The sequence below is a fragment of the Coturnix japonica genome, chromosome Z (genome assembly GCF_054131305.1).
Source record: "Coturnix japonica strain WE chromosome Z, WE-NBRP24, whole genome shotgun sequence".
Classification (NCBI taxonomy): domain Eukaryota; kingdom Metazoa; phylum Chordata; class Aves; order Galliformes; family Phasianidae; genus Coturnix; species Coturnix japonica.
Genome location: NC_140702.1, coordinates 33074295 through 33091047, shown reverse-complemented (window position 1 = coordinate 33091047; position 16753 = coordinate 33074295). Strand labels below are relative to the sequence as shown.

General features: G+C 48.3%; 1 long non-coding RNA gene across 1 annotated transcript; it reads right to left on the bottom strand.

Moving 5' to 3' along the window:
- Window positions 1-7108: 7108 nt before the first annotated feature.
- LOC146753905 (uncharacterized) lies at window positions 7109-14961 on the bottom strand. The gene is made up of 2 exons (XR_014939423.1): window positions 14873-14961; window positions 7109-7462 (listed from the first exon to the last, which is right to left on the bottom strand). It is a non-coding gene; the product is annotated as an uncharacterized LOC146753905 (long non-coding RNA).
- Between the last annotated feature and the right edge of the window lie 1792 nt (window positions 14962-16753).

Below are 16753 nucleotides of genomic sequence, written 5' to 3'. Positions count from 1 at the left end.
TGCTTTTTGCTGGGCCTGTCGCCCTCAAGATCTCAAACTGCACCCCAGCGCGTGGTCTCTGCAGCCCGGGATAGCTCCAATCTTCACCTCTTGAGTGAGCTCCTCTGCACTGGTGAGCACCACGTCCAGAAACACACCTCCTCTGGTCCTTCTGCCTAATACCTGCATCAGGAAGTTATCCCTACCATGCCTGGGAGTCGCTGGGATTGCTTGCAGCTTGCCTGAGTTGAGTATCCGTGGCTGACAACCGTGACCCTGCCAGAAATCGGCCCGGGAAAGTCATCGGTCTGGTCGGTGAACAGCAAGTTCTTAGCTTCAGTAGGATTCTAAGTAGGTTGGTAGCAAGGGGGGAAAAGCTAGGGAAAGGTATTTAGGCTGTGAGCCAGCCTCCCTCTTTCAAAATCCAAAAGGAGAAGAACAAGTCAACAGACACTCAGAATGTAATAAGATTTGGCCAGTTGTTTATTTTTGTTAATTTCTGCCTGATGGAAAGGGAGAATGGAGTACTGATGGACCGTTGGCCAAATAGGAGCCAGCAGATGGCATTCTGGCTTGATTGGGTCATGGTGTGGTGAGCAGGACTAGGGAAGTGATCCTGCGTCAATGGTGTGTGAGGAGCAGTCCCGGCTCCGTTCTCGTAGGAGAGATGTTGCCGTCCTCTCAGGAGCTTGGCTGCTGTTCATTGGGCTCTTGACAGCGTGCCCAGGTCTCTGCTGTACTGGGGAGCCCAGACCTGGGTGAAGGTCTCACCGGGGCTGAGCGGAGGGGAACGGAGCGATGACATGGAGCTGCTCCGAGCCCTTCTCCTGACACGGTGCAGGGAAGTGATGTCCGTCGAGCTGACGCGGAAGATCCTCGGCGGCGCCTCGGCCTTCTCCCCCGCCAGCGCTTCCCCGTCCCCGCGCTGTCCCCAGGTGAGCTCGGGCCGCTCGCTCAGCCGCAGGGCTCGTCGCGGCCGCGGGGCCCGTCGCGGCCCCGCTCGTGGTCCCCGGAGCCCCACCCCCGCTCTCGGACCAGCCTCAGCCAGTCCTCGTCGTCCTCGGCATCCCCGCGGCGATCGCGGTCCCCGGAGCCCCACTGCCGCTCTCGGACCAACCTCGGCCAGTCCTCGGCGTCGTCGGCATCCCGCTGGTGCCAGTAGAGGCCGCGGACGAGCCACAAGGGGCGTCTGGAGGGGCTGCGCTGCGCGCGGCGGGGCGAGACGCTGCGGGAGCGGTGCGGGGATCTTTCCCGCGGGGATCTTTCCCGCTGCCGTCGGCTCCTCCGGAGCCTTCTCCGCGGCCGGCGGGCGGTGGCGGCCGCTGGAGGAGGTGGGGCCGGTGGCGGGATGCTCACGAGCGCGCCGACGAGCTGGCGGCACACTGGGCACTCGACCCCGTCGGCGGGCCAGTGGTCGGCGCAAGCGGCGCAGAAGCTGTGCCCGCAGGGGAAGGCGCGGGTCGGGGCTTGCGGTGGGCCGAGGCAGAGGGGGCACGTCTCCTCCTCCCGGGCCTCAGCCGGCCGCGCCTGTGCCTCCCGGCTGCCGCTGGCATCCGCCTCCTGGCTCATGCTCACGGCTGCCCTGGCACGGAGGTGCTTGGAGGAATGAGTCTCTGGAGGCTGCCTCCGGCCCCCGGCACCTCTCGTGTGGTGTGTGTGTCCCACCAGTGATGGACACCTCGTGTGCCTCTGGCAGGACGTCTGGAGTTCCTTCAGCTGGATCCTCGGTGACTCGGAATCCGCTCGCAGGACTCTTGACGGCTCACGTAAGGCTGGCAAGGTCTCGACGTCTCGTGTTCCAGCAGGAAGACGTTGACGCCTCGAAAGTCCCCAGCAGGACTGACTGAAGGTGGGCTGGGTGCTTCAGGCACTTCTAGGCGCCTGCCCTACTGTGAGGTCACAGGGTGACTGTGACGCTCGGGTGACATCACAAGGCACGCAGCTAGATGGACATTTGCTTCCCGGTAGTTGTGGCGTTAACAGCTCTGCTGTTTGCTTGCCAGAGTCCACCCAAGGACTTTCACGGGGCTCGCTTGGTACAAATAGTACAAACGGTACATGTACAAACTACATTTGAGTTCTGTCCATTTACTTTGACCCTGTACTACGGAAAGACACATTTGCTGTAGTCTGGTTGCTCGGTTTCAGTATATTTCACAGGATCAGAGAACTGTCTGGGGTTGGAAGGACTTCCAGAGATCATCAAGTCCAACCCCCCTGTCAAAGCAGGTTCCCTACACCAGGTCACACGGGTAGGCATCCAGGCGGGTCTTGAATATCTCTAGAGAAGGAGACTCAACAACCCCCCTGGGCAGCCTGTTCCAGTGCTCCGTCACCCTCACCGTAAAGAAGATCTTGTGCACATTTGTGCAGAACTTCCTATGCCGTCCCGTTTCTGGCTGTTTCCCCTTGTCCTGTCTCCACACACTGCTGAAAAGATTCTGGCCTCGCCACTCTGCCCCCCACACCTCAGGTATTTATAGACCTGCATCAGGTCCCCTCTCAGTCTTCTTTTCTCCACGCTAAACAGTCCCAGTTCACAAAGAAGGCCTTTAGTATCTCCCCCTTCTCAGCATCTCCCATTACCAGAACACCTCTCTTACTTAGTAGGGGACCCACATTCTCTGTATTCTTCCTTTACTTTTAACATACTAGAAAAAGACTTTTTTATTATCCTTTTGTCAGATTCAATTCCAGGCAGGCTTTAGCCTTCCTTGTTGCATCCCTGTAGGTCCTGACAACATTCCTATATTCTTCCCAAGCGGTCAGACCCTTTTTCCACATTTCACGGACCTTCTTCTTCCCTTTGAGTTTGTGCATGAGCTCCTGGGTCAAGCATGCAAGTCTCCTGCCACCCTTTCCTGATTTCTTGCTCAAAGGGACGCACTGATCCTGAGCTGTTTAAATGCTGACCAGCTCTCATAGGCCCCCTTACCTTCTAAAACCCTCGACCACGGGATAGCTCCAAGTAGGTCCCAGAAGAGATCAAAGTTGGCTTTCGTGAAGTTCAGGGTAGCAATCCTACTTTTTGCTTTGCTTCTTCCACTCAAGATCTTGAACTCCACCATCTCATGGTCGCTACAACCCAAGCTGTCCCCGACCTTTACTTCCTTAACAAGTCCTTCCTTGTTAGTGAGAATATAGGTCCAGTAACACACACCCCCTGCTTGGTTCCTCCACCACTTGCATCAGAAAGTTGTCTTCAACACATTGCAAGAACCGTCTGGACTGTGTGTGCCTGGCCATGGTGGTCATCCAGCAAATGTCTGGATAACTGGAGTCACCCGTAAGCACCAGAGCCTGGGATCATGACACTACTTCCAGTTGCTTATGAAAGGCCTCATCAACCTCCTCCTCCTGATCAGGGGGCCTGTAGTACATACCCACAACAGTGTCACCCTTACCAGCCTGCCCCTTGATTCTCACCCACAGGCTCTCCACTGCTCTGTCACTCTCCCACCCAGGTGGAGTTCAATACATTCTAGCTGCTCTCTCACATAAAGAGCAACTCCACTGCCCTGCCTTGCCAGCTGATCTTTCCTAAAGAGCACATAGACCTCCATGACAACATTCCAGTCCTGCGAGCTGCCCCACCATGTCTCTGTGATCACAATGAGATCATGGCCTTGTGACTGCATGCACATCTCCAACTCTTCCCGTTTATTTCCCATGCTGTGTGCTTTATTGTATAGACACTTTATGGAAGCAGCATCCCCTTCTCTTCTCCATCCCTTTGAACAACACCCTCTTCACTCATAAGGCTCTTTTTTTGAGCTTTGAACCACCACTCAACTCCAGTGGCCCTCAGTTTGTCCCCTTCCCCTTTCATACCTAGTTTAGAGACCTTTCAATGAGTCCCGCCACTTCCTCAGCTAGGATCCTCTTACCCCTTGGAGACAGGCTACTTCCATCTGCAGCCATCATGCCAGGTGCCATCATTCTAGGTGTCGAGTAAATTGCCTTGTGGTCAAAAAAATACAAAATTCCTGTGTTTGCACCAACTTCTAAGCCATTTATTTATGAGGTGGGTTTTTTGGATCCTCTCAGCATCCCTCCCTGCCACTGAAGGTATAGAAGAAATAAACACCTGCACACCTGTTCTTTCAACTACCTGCCCCAGTCCCCTGAATCTTTCTTGACAGTCCTCAGGCTTTTCTCAGTGACTTTGTCACTGCCAGCCTAAACTGTCAATAAAGGATAATAATCAGAGGGGTGGATCAGACTAGGAAGTTTTCTTAGAAATATCCCTGACCCAGGCCCCAGAGAGGCAGCACACCTCCCTATGGGTAGGGCAGGCTGACATATTGGGCCCTCAGTTCCTCTTAGAAGGGAGTCACCTATGACTATCACCCTCCTTTCTTTACTGGAGGAGGCAGTCTTTAAGCATGGAGCTGACTGCCTCTTCTGAGAAAAGCCTGAAGGAGGCAGTCCTCCCACCTCATCCTCAGCCACCTCACCCTTCAGTTTCAGGGCTTCAAACCTATTACATAGAGGAACCTGGGGAACTGAGGTAGATCAGGATGTGGGTTGCCCACATCAAGGAGCTGGGACCTGCTGCCATTCCTCCTCTCAAGTTGGCTCTCTCGGTTTGACTATGGCAAGGGAGAGAGTCCACCACAGTATGGGGGGCTTCAATCTCTGCCTCTTTCTCACAGAGAGTGACACCACCATCTGATTTCACGCTCACACTATTGGATGGTTCTTAATCTCTCCACCTCCTCCGTAAGCTCCACTACCAGACTGAGCAGCTCGTCCACCTGCTCACACCTCACGCAAATGGCATCCTTCCCATCCTCCCCTGGCAGCAGCGGGCTCCAGCACTCCCTGCACCTGGAGACCTGAACCGCCACATTTCTGGACAGGCAGCAAGCCCACCATCTGGTAGAGACCATGTTTGAAGCTATGGCCTCAGGGTCTGTCAGTGAGCGAAGACAACTGCCACAAGACCCACCCCTCACACCTACAGCTGCAGTAATGTATAGGCAGTATGAGCTGTGCTTACACTCACACTTGCCTCCCTGTTATCACTGGACAGTAACACCCCTTTCTCACCTGGCATGTTATGTACTGCTTTTAGCCTTGCAGAAAAGGGTCAAGGTCACCTCAAGAGATAAGAGTGGGCAGTGCCAGCTCCACCCCTGCTGGCTCAGCAGCCCACCCACAAGCTGCCAGCCCCCTGCACCAGCTCAGTGTTTTTACTGGCTTCAAAAAAGCCCTAAAAAGAGCTTCTTAGTTGGCCTTTTTGCTTTAGGTCCCTCACCCAGTGCAGTCTTACCTGCCCAGAAGCTCGTCTCTGCAATATGACAGATAAAAGTATACTCTGAAGTATGACAGATGCCAGCCACACAGCTGGATCTCTCTTCTTTCTATGGCCAGTATGCTGCACCTTTGGGCAGGTTTGCCAAAATGGAAGAGCTACCATAAGCCCTATGGCTCAAGCGTGCTCCTGGCTTGGATTCTGCTTTGATGCTGACATTAGCTGCATATGCCTGAACGGTTGCCCCAGAGAGGCAGTGTCATAATATTTACTCTTTTTAAAAATTTTGTTAATGCTTTAAATTTCTAATTATTTTAAGTTAACAGAGATAAGAAAAAGCCTGAGAAAAATGTCAACAAAAGAATATTAAGGACGTTGTAAGATGATAATTGCCTCTTGTCATGATTTTATGATTTTTGATTATTGATATTCCACATCATAACACCATGTTGTGCACTGGCAGTTAAAGTGTTAATGCTCCAGTTCCAGGTATCTGTCTCAGAAAAGAAGAACTGCATACCCCAGGGGGCTTTGTGGTCAGAAAGGAGACATAACCCCTGCTAAGGTCACCTCATGTCACTTTTCTCCTTTGGCTCTCCTGTTGCTCATCCTGACTGTACCCATCACCTTAGCACTACTGTAAGACCTACAGCTTTCAGACACTCTCATTATTTGCCTCAGTTCTAATTATATTGTATTATAGTGTGTTATCTTGCATTCTGATACTATATTTTGTAAATTAGTTTGCTTCTCCTAAGATCATTGCCACTGTTTTTAATTAGTTTGGGGTCCCCTATTTCCCTTTTCCCAGGGGCATGGATTTTGCAAAATCCCTCCCCTTTTGATCTTAATAAAAGTCTGAATGATTTTCAGGGATAACTATCACACCTATTCCCAGCAGCCACTGGTGCACTACTATCAGACCTGCCTGCTTTCTTTTTAGTATAAGGTCTGGCTGCTTGTAAGAAGACAAATAACAGCCCTGGCTCCCAATCTGATGGTACCCTATGTGAGCAGAGTCCAGCCTGGTTTGCTCCTCTCATGCTAGACATCCAAGGTTGGTCGCTTGGACATACTTGTAGACCCAACAGACAGGCATGTCTGCTGGTCTTTTGCAATTATGTAGTATGGCACAGTTGAAACAGCCAACAGCATCCAGAGGGAAAATCATGATTTTCTCTGAGACAAAGAGCAAACAAGCCACATGCAGACATATAAAGATGCCAGATATCTTTTCAAGAAAAATTTTCACAAATGTCAAGTCAGCAATCTCCCAGAGCCTAAATTCAGATCTTAGCAATAGGCTTGGATTACCCTTTTCTGTAGTTCCTTACCAGTGATAGAACCCAAGGGGACAGCATGCAGCATGGAGCTGCAACAGGGAAGGCTCATGCTGGGTAACAGGAATAGATTCTTCACTAGAGAATGGTTTAACAGTTTTCCCAGGGCAGTGATCATAGCAGTGAGTGTGCTGGAGTTCAAGAAACATCTGGACAATGCTCTCAGTCATGTGATTTAATTTTTTGGTGGTTGTCTGTGGAACCAGGGGTAGGATTCAGTGATTCCTATGGGTCCCTTCCAATCTGGAATATTCTATGATTTTATGATTTTAAAGTACCTCAGGAAAAGGATCCTGATAATAACAAAGTGAAAAGGATGAGAAGCAACATTATCTCCAACTTGGACTGGTGACAAAATACTCACTGGTACCATGTGATATGGTTACTGAACAGGTGGGAATGATGAGATAACCAGTAGCTGTCTCAGGGATTTTAACCCTTGTAATAACAGATGGAAGGTATTATCTTTTCATGCATTCGTTTTGAGTCTTGGGCAGTTAATTTTTTTCAATGAAACAGAGAAGGCAAGCAGTAGTGACATTATGTTATATTGGTAACAGTATTTGCCAACCTCACTGACATGGATGTTCCTCTCTTTAGTCTCTTCATGCCAGCCCAACCAGCAGTTTTGGCAAGATGGTCTCACCTACCTCCAGCTCTCTTAGCACTGACCAAGTCTGCATTCAGCAAGTTGGTGAAGGACTGCAAGCCTTTGCTGCATCAGCTGGGCAGACCCTGCTGGGCTGGCCACATCCCCCCAAGCAAAAGCTATGGGTGCAAATGACAGCACGTCCCTCTGTAGAGACCTCTTCTTCTCACAGAATCACGTAATCATAGAATCCTTAGAGTATGAAGGGACCTCTGAATGACATCTAGTCCAATTGCCCTGTAATGAACAGAGACACCACAAGTAGATCAGATTACCTGGGCCTTATCCAGCCTCTCCTTAACAGTCTCCAGGGATAGGGCATCAATCACGTTACTGGGCAATCTTTTCCAGCACCTCACCACCCTCACTGTAGAAGATTTTTTCCTTACATCTAACCTTAATCTACCCTCTTTGAGTTTGAAACCATTTCCCCTTATTCTATCACCACAGACAGTTAGTGATAAATCAACTTGTTTGAGCTAATGAACATTCACTGACTTTAAAGCAGTAATACAAAATGGTAAATACATTGATGTCACTGATGCATAGAGTAGTAGATTGTCAGGAGAGCCAAAACAGGCCGTCCACACCTCCTGTGTTTGACAGGCCTTGCACAACTTGTCCTCAGTGCCTCCACCTTCCTCCTGTCTTCAGACATTCATTTGACCTTTATGGAGCTGGATTTCTGAAATCAACGAATGCAGTGCAGATACCTGGTTAATTGACATGTTTGTTATACCTGTTTCGTTATCTGAATGGAGGTCTCTCAGATACGCCAAAAGTTACCCACCGGCCAGAACTAGTAACAATATGAATTCATTAATGAGAAGAAGTGAGAATAGGAGAAAAACAAGGTGACTTTTCACTTGATTGTATATTGCTCCTCCCTGTTCTCAGGACATCTCAAAAGAAGCTGCAGGAGCTGTCATTTGCATAGCTTGGTCTTGTTTGTACATGTTATTAAACCACTCTTCATTCTGGTTCAGTTACACCCAGTACAGACAGATATAATAAATGCAGGATTTTATGAGGCAGTTTAGGAAGTGTAGAGCCATGTGTACTGGGGCTTGGTACTATAGATAACAGAACCACTCAGATCACAGTGAGTTGCTCATTTCCCTCCTTCTATTCATAGATTTTGAGGATTAAGCAAGATTGGTCATCCAGTCTCACCCTTTGTGACATAGAGATCAGAGAATTTCAGCCAGGGATTCCTACAGATGATAAGGAGAAAGGGTTTTCTGGAGGACAGTGCAGGTAATCTTATTTGAAGGCAGAATTAAGTTGGCAGGATGCAGCTCTGTCCTCTGGTCCTGAACTGAACTGTGTCTTATGGTGTAGGAAGCTTGCCCACCCGGTATTCAGAGTTCCCATAATTGCTTCTCATGCTGCTGCTTTGAAGGAGAGAATGTTTTCATATTATCCTTCCAACACAGTTCACAGACATGAATGCTGCATTCAAATGTATGCACATGGATATACATACTCACCATGCAAGACTGATCATTTGCTTTCAAAGTGCCAGAAAGCTCAAGAAATGCTGTTCTGGTGTACGTGTAGCCTAATAAATAAAACAGGATTGCACACAGTAAAATAATTCAGCACAAAGCTCAAGGGGATAACAATTTGGTTGCTGGTTTTCCTCCCACTCTGCCCTGGAACCTGTAAGTCTTAAAAAGAAATACATGTGGGAGTCATATAATGTATTTCCTGCTTGAGTGGTGGTTCTGCAAGAGGCGGTCTGACAGCGTTGCTGCCTGAGAGCTGACTGGCCCACCTGCAGGATCTCAGCAGCATGGGGATTCTGTTTAATCTGGGGGCACCAGCTAGTGACCAACTGGCCACCTTCTCATGGCATGTCAGAAAACTGCAACAGCATTTGCTGCATGACAGAAAGATCCTTCTCCCACAAAGCTGCAGAATGCTCTTCTGCTGGAGGAAACAATAAACTCAGGCAGCTTAGCCCCCTCTGTGTAGTAAAATTACTTGTTATGATTTGGTTCACTCTGGTCAGTGCCCTCAGTCTTCACGCGCAGAATAGTTTTCCTGAAAGCAACTGCGCTCAGAACTCGGCAATTACCATCTCTTGCCTCCTGCTGGCTTTTGTAGCAATAAAACTCCTTTTTTTTTTTTTTTTTTTTTTTTATTATTTTTACTTTTTTTTCCATTAAGTAAGCCAAAGTATCAATGCTTTAATGGCATTAGAAAGAAAGAACAATGTGTTTGGCTCCAACTTTGCTGGATACCAATTGCAATACCAATCAGGCTTGAGAGAACAGAGAAAAGAGGAAGAGGCACAGATAACTCTTTATGCATGAAACTGTACTGTACTTAGTGCTTGATGATTCACTGAGCTTAGGCACAAACAGATCTTCACTCACGTAAATGCTATCACACTCCACGGCTGCTTCCTTGTCAGCCACGCTGGCTGTCTGCTGGCATACACATATGACAAGCTTCTGCGCAGAGAGCTTCCACGCTTCCAGATGCTCAGGGGTGAGGCCACCAAGCGTTTGGTAACAGTACCTGCACATGGCATCTCTGCTCCTTGCTGTGCCCCCTGTCATCAGCTGTTCGCTCCTGCTCCTTCCTGTGCACCACGCTTTCCGCTGCGCAGTGTCTGGTTCTTATTGGTTTCACTTACCCCTTCATTAGGTTGTTTGAAGGAGCAAACCTGGAGCAGTCTCAGCAACATGGCCACCAAGAGCTCTATGTCATGAAACTGCAGCCTGAGCAATTGTGCTTCTGTCAGCACCTCTCCTGATTTCATTTTAGTGCAGGGAAGACAGGTCACACGAGACAGATCAAGGGGCTGAGATGATTAATGAGTTAATTAGTTAAGTTTGAGGTGCCCAGCATCTTCCTGGCTCCCGAGCACAGAGCAGGGTGTAAGGAAACAAGGAGGTAACACTGAGCATGGCAGCTGTACCCTGACAGGCTGCAGGGCTTAAACAGCCTCCTGGGAGAGTCAGGCCTTCTCTTTGTGGGGCTGTGCTCCTCCAGCAGCATTCCTACTTCACCTGCCCACAGCCCTCATTGCTATGCATTTCTGGGAGCTTTACTGCTGCTCTACAGGGCTGGGTGGTTTCTCATCAAGCTGATTTCCATCTTTCAGAAGTTGTTCATCAGCAATGCAGAAAAGTTTCCCATGCGCTGCAGCCCTGTGGCACTAGGTTTGATGTCACACACTGTTCCCTGCCAGGAAGCTGGTGTCTGCTTACTGCCAGACTACAGAAACATCTCAATTTACCAAAAGAGATGCAGACTGAACTCAAAATTCAGTGTCTGCTAGTACATGCATTGCTCCTCTGGTAGCTTGCTGGTATGAATCAGCATGGCAATAAATCAGGGGGAAGTGATGCATGATTAGTTCTTTTGCAAAACACAATTATGTTGCAGTACTGCTTATTACATATGCAGTCCCATTCAGCAGTAAGAATGACTTGTTTGCACACAAAGTATTTTGTTTAGTCTAATTGTACTCAGCATGCATACGTGTGCAATTACTGCTTGAACCACAGTCAGCATTAGAGAAATCTGTTCATTGCTAACCTGCTATCATGGTGGCTGAAATATTTCTCCACAGATTTATGAATATCCTTGATATTTCTTGATGAACGAGGGATAAAGTTATTACTTCTGCATGGCTTCATCTTTCAGAGAAGGCCTATATCTGCATTCCTTGTGAATGAGTAATATTATTTCCATGTAAATAATTTTACTTCTATTTTGTTACATGTTTAATGAGTCTAATGCCAATGTCAGAGGAGGATTTACTTTTTATATGAAGCTTAGGCTTCTTAAAAAAGGAGGCACTGATGCAAAAAACACTGAACTTGGATTTGCCATTTTTTACGAAGAAAGTCTGTGGCAGAAACAATCTTTTCTTAACAATTTTAAAATTATACATTTTGGTTTTGGGAGTTTTCTTTTTGGAAGAACAGTCCAATGAAGAAGCTTTGAACTTCCACAGATATGCTGAGTCAGACTGCTGAAGTGCCCTCTCATTTGTGAAAAGTTTCCTTAGATAAAATGAGAAGAAAACATCTCCAAGACAGTTTTACATTACAGCATGCCACGGTGAGTCGACTGCTATAGAGAGGCATTTGTAGTCTGTGAAGAATCATATGAAGATTTCCTCCAAAAACTTTATCTCTTTAAAATCAGGCCTTGGGATCAAATCGATCTGTCTGTAGATTGATCATAAGGACTGTCTTTTTTTTCCATAGAATCATAGAATCACAAGGTAGGAAAGGACATACAAGATCATCTAGTCCAACCATCCTCCCATCATCATTACTACCACAAGCTACTAAACCATCTCTCTTAGCTCCTCATCCAGATGCCTCTTGAACATTGCCAGGGACGGCAACTCCACTATCTCCCTGGGCACGCCATTCCAGTGCCTGACCACTCTCTGAGAGAAAAAGTTCCTCCTTATGTCTAATCTAAACCTCCTCTGGCACAACTTGTGGCTGTTTCCTTAGGTCCTGTTTGTTACCTGGGAGAAGAGGCCAAATCCCTCCTCATCACAGCCTCCCTTCAGGAAGTTGTAGAGTGCAATGAGGTCTCCCTTGAGCCTTTCTCCAGGCTAAATAATTCCAACTCCCTGAGCCACTCCTCAGAAGACTTGTGCTCCACAACCCTTACCAGTTTCCTTGCCCTTCTCTGGACACATTCCAGAGCCTTGGTGTTTTTCTTGCAGTGAGGGGCCTAAAGCTGAACACAGTACTTAAGGTGCAGCCTCACCAGTGGTGAGTACAGGGGGTTGATTTCCTCCCTGCTCCTGCTGGCCACACCATTTCAAATGCAGGCCAGGATGCCATTGGCCCTCTTGGCCACCTGTGCACACTGTCAGCTCATGTTCAGCTGAGCATCAACCAACACCTCCAGGTCCCTTTCCTCTTAACAGTCACCCAGCCACTCTGCCCCAAGCCTACAGAGCTGCATGGGGTCATTGTGGCCAAAGTGCAGGAGCTGGCACTTGGCCTTGTTGAGCCTCACCCCATTCACCTCAGCCCAGTGATCCAGCTTGTCTAGATCCCTCTGAAGGGCCTCCAGCTTATCTAGATCCCTCTGAAGGGCCTCCCTACCCTCAGGTAGATTGAAACTACCTCCCAACCTTGTGTCATCTGTAAACTTACTGAGGGTATACTCAATCTCCTCATCTAGGTCATCAATGAAGATATTAAACAAGATGGGACCAAGTATTGACCCCTGGTGGACACCACTTGTAACAGGCAGCCAGCTGGACTTAATTCCATTCACCACTACCTGCTGGGCATAGTCCTGTAGCCACTTCCTTTACCAAAGGAAAATATACCTGTCCAGAACACGAGCAACCAGTTTCCCCAGGAGAATACTGTGGGAGACCATGTCAAAGGTTTTGCTGAAGTCTAGGTAGACTACACCAACAGTCTTTCCCTCATCTACCAGTCTGGTCACCCAGTCATAGAAGGAGATTAGGTTGGTCAAGCACAACCTGCCTTTCATGAACCCATGCTGACCTGGCCTGATCCCCTGGACACCACATACATGCTGTGTGATCTCACCCAAGATGATGTGCTCCATAACTTTCCCTGGTACTGAGGTCAGGCTGATAGGCCTGTAGTTTCCCAGATCCTCCTTATGGCCCTTCTTGTAGGCCAGCAAGCCTCCAATCCTCTGGTGTGGAAAGTGGATCAGCAATCACCCCCACCAGCTCCCACAGCACCCCAAGATGGAGCCCGTTTGGTCCCATGGACTTGTGGCAGTCCAGATGCAGGAGGAGCTCTCTAACTGTCTCCACCTGAATCACTGAGGGTGTATTCTGCATTCCATCCCAGACTTCCAGGTCAGAGCATAAAGTGCCCTGAGGATAACTGATCTGACTATTATAGGCAGATGTAAAGAAGGCATTGAGGCCTTCTCCTTATCCTCTCAGTGGTGACATTCCCTGCTGCATACAGTAAAGGACAGAAAATCTCCTTGGTTCTTCTCTTACTGTTGATACATTTGTAAAAGAATTTCTTGTTCTCTTTTATTACAGTGGCCAATGTGAGTTCAAGTTGGACTTCTACCTTCCTAACTTCCTCCCTGCATACCCTTGCAACCTTCTTGTAGTCTCCCCGAGTAGCCTGTCCCTTCTTCTAGAGGACGCCAACTCTCTTTTTCTTCTGGTGTCTCAACAGTAGTTCCCAGTTCCATGCCAGTCTTCTTCCCCTATGGCTTGCCTTACAGCACTAAGGAGCAGCCTGGTATTGTACCTTTAAGATTTACATCTTGAGGAGCATCAAGAGCTCCTGGACACCTTTATCCTTCAGGAACAACTCCCAAGGGACCCCTGCAACAAGCATTCTGAACAGGTCAAAGTCCACCCTCTAGACTTTCAAGATAGCAGTTTTGCTAGTCACCCTTCTGACATTGCCAAGAATAGCAAATTCTATATTTTAATGGTCACTCTACCCAAGATAGTACCCAACTTTCACATCTCCCACCAGTTGTTCTCTGTTAGTGAAGAGCAGGTCTAGCAGGGCACCACCCCTGGTTGGTTCTTGTACCAGCTGTGTAAGGAAGCTATCCTCTGCTCACTCTACAACCTCCTGGACTGCTTCCTATGATATTTCCAAAATATATCTGGAAGTCTCCCATGAGAACAAGTGCTGGCAATCACAAAACTTGTACAAGCTGCCTTTTCCTTCTCTTCATCCTGATTAGGTGGTCTATAGCAGACCCCACCCCTTACAGGCCTTCCCCTGATCCTTATCCATAGACACTCTACTATCATTGCCAACCCTGAGCTCTTCAACATCAAAACACTCTTTAATACGAATAGCCACACCACTACCCTTCCTTCCTTGTCTACCCCTTCTGAAGAGCTTGTGACCGTCCATCACAGCACTCCAGTCATGGGAGTAATCCAACCATGTTTTTGTAATAGCAAGTAGGTCACAGTTAGCTTGCCGCACAATCACTTCCAGCTCCTCCTGCTTATTGCCTATGCTGTGTGCATTTGTGTAGATGCACTTCAGCTGAGTTATCTGCCTCAACCCCAGCTCAAGCGCTGTTCCCCAAAGCTCACCTCTGGTGAGCCCTGTCTACCACACCCTTCTACCATCATAGCTAGTTTAAAGCTTTTTTGATAAGTTCTGCTAACTCCTGCACTGGGATTCACTTCTCCGTTTCAGATAGGTGGGTTCTATCCATGGACAACAGACCAGGGGCTGAGTAAACTGCTTCATGGTTGAAAAAAATGAAGTTCCCACCTTGACACCAGCTTCTGGGCCAATTATTCTTTACCTGTGTTTTCCATGCCCACTCCCTGCCTTCCACTGCCCCTGAAGGTATAAACAAAAGATCACTTGTGCTCCCACTCCTTGAACTAAACACCCTAAACCCTCAAAACCTCTTTCCACAGTTCTCAGGCTTCTCTGAGTGATCTCATAACTGCTCATCTGGACTTTGAGTAATAGGAAGTAATCAGTGGACTGAAAAACTTTGGAAGTTTTCTAGTTTTGTCCCTTACCTGGGCCCTAGGAAGGCAGCATACTTCCCAGTAGCTGGGTCTGCAAATGGGGCCCTCCATTCCTCTAAGAAGGGAATTGCCCACTATGACCACCTTACATTCCTGACAGCGGAAGTCCCAAGGCATGGGGGTGACTGCCTCACCTTAGGCTCCCTCCTAGACAGATCCTCCATCACCTCCTCTTCAGCTTCCAGCACATCAAATTCATTGCGCAGTGGGACCTGGGGAAACAGGGTAGACAGGCAGGTGACACACTCATGACACTGAGTCAGGTCTCTCCTTCAACTCTGCTGATCTGCCAGGTCTGTCCAACTGTGACAAAGCAGGGAGTCTGCTGCTTTTCTGGGGGGTATCTCCCTGGCACCCTTCCCTCCAGCATGCCAGCAAGTCACTCCACCAATCCATCTCACACTCCCTGATGTTCTTTAGTCTCTCCACCTCCTCTTTGAGTTCTACCACAATACGAACAGCTCATCCACCTGCTCACACCTCACACAAGAGAGGCAAATCCACTGTCTGGTGGAGACTGTATTTAAGCCTATAGTCTCAGAGACTGCCAAGAACTAGTCTCCTAAGCAAAGAGGGACAACACTTACATACCTTGCTACTAGACCCACCTCCCACACCCACAGCTGCAGCACCAAATGGGCAGTGCGGGCTGTGCTTACTCACTGAACCTCCCCCATTCTCAGTGGGTAGCAACAGAAGTTACTCACCTGATGTGCTCTTCTCAGAGGCTGTTTAAAGCTTATCACCAGGTGCCACGGTCAAGGGCAGGTGGTGACACGTTTGTTTGTAAAGTGTTTAAACAGTGCTGCTAGTATGCCTGCTCCACCCTTGCTTGCTCAGCAGCCCACCCACAGGCTGTTAGCCCCCCAGCACAAGTGCAGTGCTGCTGTTGGCTCCAAAAAAAGCCTTAAAAAGAGCTTTTTTGTTTGGCCTTTTTCACCCCAGATCTTTTGTCCAGTTCAGTTTTATCTGCTCTGAAGCTAGTGTCTGCAGCACAAAAACAAAACCGCCTTTTGTTGAATTTTGCTCTTTCTGAATATTGGGATTTCTGGTTGTGGTGCTGGCTGTTTCCCAGGCAGTTAGTGTAGTGCACAAATGTTCTACCATGTGCTGGAGGGACAGCCACCTGTTAGACTTCCTGCTTGTTTCTGGAGGTAAAATCTAAATCTCATTTTTAATGAGAGTTTTAGACTAGCAATGTTACTGTGAAGGACCAGATGGCCAGGAAGACTGACTATAGCTTGCACTTGGTGTCCAGTAGCAAGGAAGAACTGGAGTGACTTATAGTGACAACCTCCTCACTCTGGTGGCCCTGTGTCCTTGTCTGAATGATATGGGTTGATGGTTGTGTGCCTTTGCTGTGGAGCCTAGGGACACATGGAGTCCAAAGGGAGGCACAGAGAGGGTCAGCTAGGGTGGAGGCTGTTCCTATGCCTGACCAAGCATGCTGTACTGCTGCACAGCTGCCCACTGCCTGCAATGGCTGTGCAGCCAGGCAGGCTGTGCCATCTGAGCAATGTGAACTTTGCTTGTTCCCTTTTTGGAGGTAATTAACTGGAAAGCCTTTCTAGCTATATAAATGTTTTACTGTTGAGCTGAGGAGGAGGGCTGGGGAAATACAGTATTGGAAAAAATAGCAACTGAATGTTAGTTAAATGCTTTGTCTATAATTAATTGAAATGTAAAATGGGAATGCTATCAGATGTGAATCCCCAAGGATATTCCTTGAGAATAATTACACTTAAACCAGTGTAAGCAGGTTGTGGGGATGCTAGTCACACCTAGCTAACATGCGTGCTTTTCTCATTGCAGGAGCCACCGTGAAAAAAGCAAATGCTGTCAACGTGTAGGAGAAACCAAATGTGGCTTACATCTGTAAGCTGTGTTCCCTTATAGAAATTTCAGAAATGGATTCTCCTCAAAGCAAGTCTTTACTGGTCTGAGTGTGTGTTGGCCTTTTTCAGGCTGACAGCTTTTTGATCACAAAGGCTCTGTTTGTTTCAAGCTGGCCTTTG